Genomic DNA, 3,027 nt, shown 5'->3' with positions numbered 1-3,027 from the left:
TGGATGTCACTGTCATCAGGGTCCAAGAACACAGATGAGACAGAGGGAGGAAAGCCTTGTTCTGTACCACAGGTTCTGGGTAAGGAAGAGACGGCGGGAAAAAAAGAAAGAAAAAGCAGCAGAATGTTGAGTCATTAGGTCACCTCATGTAAGGCTCTATATACAGTATGTGGAGGTTGGTCAAAGAACAAAAGTGACATTTAATTTAAATTAATGCTTTTATCATAATATTTATTATGATTTTTTATTTTGAAAAATTATTATTTTATTTTATTATATTATATTTTGAAGTTTAAAAAATTAGAAATTAATTATATTATTTATTATTTGTTTTTATTTATTATTCCATTTTTTGTATTTATTCTTTTTTAAAGCAGTTTTTTCAAGTTTACCACAGTATAAAGACTGGATTGTGTCTTTTAAAGTTTTATGTCATCATTTGTGACGTACAGTGTATTTTCTGTCTCAACATTCTCTTAATAACACTGTAATAAACTCCATGAGGTCTTTGTTCTATTGCAGTAGAACTTTTTTGTCCAATGGTGATTCCTGGTACTACAGAAAAAATAAAGACAGTCTTCATTTCAACTCAACAAATCTAAACAGTTTAGAGACGTTTTTCCACTGTGTACAAATATACACTGTAAACACTGTGCTCGTTTTCTTTTTACAAATATACACTGTAAACACTGTGCTAGCTTCTTAGCTCAGCTTTAGCACACGTTTAGGTATTTTCACAGTGTGTTTTAGTCCAAATGGTTTCCTCACAGTTTCCTGGAGGAGGTAATCTCTCTCTCTCTCTCTCGCTCGCTCTCTCTCTCAGACTCAGGTTTTGCGTCCGCTCTGTGAAGTGGGAGAGTGTGTGGACCGCAGGCCTGTGACCTTTCCTGTCTGACACTGGTCGCCTGCTGTCATGTGTCAAGGCTGACCCGCAGCAGTGAATGATGGCTGCACACACACGGTGACACACACAAACACACACACAAACACACACACACGCACACACACGCAGAGTTCTGTTCCAGTGTGGAGTGAATCAACCACTTTTTCACTCAACAGCCGTGTTCCCTCCACATCAGGAACATAATAAATCACAAATTAGACATGTGTGTGTGTGTGTGTAAGAGTGTGTGTGTGTGTGTGTGTGTGTGTGTGTGTGTGTGCACAAGGGTATTTTCAAAAGCACTGGTCCAGTGCTTAATTTGATTCTTAATGGAAGGCAAAATTTCCAAAGGAAAACTTCCATTGAGCACAAAATGACTTTCCTCCGTCTTCACTTTCTGCCAGCGATTGAGATTGATACACGGCGGCCGCGCGGTGCCGTTCCAAGCGTGCTGTAGCTCATTTCACTGATTTTTTTTTTTTTTTATATAATTTCCTCACTAAATAGTCACAATAATAAGTGTTTAAGTCAAACAATTGAAAAATAATTCATGCTAACGAAGCTTTTTAGGTTCTTAATGCGTCGTCTTTCACACACGTCCTCTGTGAGAAACAACACTTCAGTCAACAGCCTTCAGTGCATTCCTCTGTAGTGTAACTAACAAACACAGACCAGATGATCAAAGTGAGTGTTTACTGTGTGCGGTCACTCAAAAGCAGATGGTCACTCGGGCTGAGCTCCAAAGATCTGGTGCGGACTTTCCGTCAGTGCAGCACTAGATCATTTGTGTTTTTTATTCCAAGATTGATTTTTATCTAAAAAAAGTCCCAAAAAAACAAAAACACTTTGCACGTGGGGAAAAAAAACAAACGCATTGAAACTAAGATGGATCTACTTGGCTTCAAGTGCAAGCGTCATGCGTGGAGAGAGCCAGAAACCCCTCGTCCTGTGCTCGATACATCCCAGCGGTCAGAAAAACATGAGGGACGGCTGGACAGAACAAAAGACGCAGATATCCTAAATTAAAACACATGGACAAAAGGCTTATTTACAAAAGGACAATGGACCTGAAGGCAGCGCCAGCAGCAGCAGCAGCAGCAGCAGCAGGAGCACTTTAAGGACAGCAACACTGGGTGTCCTTGAGCGGCCGAGCCTGACGTAAAACCGGTTGACCACTGACCGTCAACATCCAGAGACAAGTGGCAGTAAATACCCAAATCAAGGCGGGCGCGGTGCACGCCGGTCTGACTGAAGGCTGTAATCACTGCCAAAGGTGTTTAACTTCACTCGAAGCAGGTTCTGAATATTTACAGCAGGACGAAGACACAAAAAAAAACAGGGTCGTGGTGTCAAACAGCTGGGGGACGGGGGACGGACTAACTTTGTTTGAAGTCCACTGGACGGTGGAAATGCGAGAAGAATCACACAGGTTCAGTTAAAAGAGACGGACTAACTTTGTTTGAAGTCACTAGACGGTGGAAATGTGAGAAGAATCACACAGGTTCAGTTAAAAAAAAGTAATATTATATAAAATATTTCTTAACAATTTACTATTGTCATTTACAACTAGTTTAAAATGAAGAAACAAACAAAAAAATAAACTATACAATCAGCTAGTGAGTATCAACTGGTGGCCCGTGGGACGAATCCGGCCCACAAAACCAAATAATCTGGTCCACAACTAAATTCCTAAATAAAAATGTTAAGACAAAAATTAGATTTTTATTTCATTTAACTTGAGCGTCCGGACCCCACAAAATTCTTTTTGTGCATTTGATCGAAAATGTGGAACCTTTAGAACCTTTAGAACCTTTGGAACCTTTAGAACCTTTGGAACCTTTGGAACGAGTGAACGTGATCCTGTAGATAACAATGAATCACACATCACATATGGCAATAGGGATTGTGTAAGTCATTAGTTAATTATTAATGAATTATTTATTTATTTGTATTTTTACAATAAGTTTGGATTTAAATACCGGGAATAAAATGTTTTAATTTTTTTATATTTAATAATAGGTTTTTTTTTTTCAAAACTTGCAGTTGCACAGATTTAAAAAATAGTTTAGTTCCATTCATCACATTCTGGAGCTCAGATTATTAAAGAGATAAAAAAATCCTCCAGAAAAAAAAAAAAAAAAAAA

Source organism: Cynoglossus semilaevis, chromosome 1 (assembly GCF_000523025.1).
Source record: "Cynoglossus semilaevis isolate Cse_v1.0 chromosome 1, Cse_v1.0, whole genome shotgun sequence".
Taxonomy (NCBI): domain Eukaryota; kingdom Metazoa; phylum Chordata; class Actinopteri; order Pleuronectiformes; family Cynoglossidae; genus Cynoglossus; species Cynoglossus semilaevis.
Note: the sequence above shows the minus strand (reverse complement) of the source record.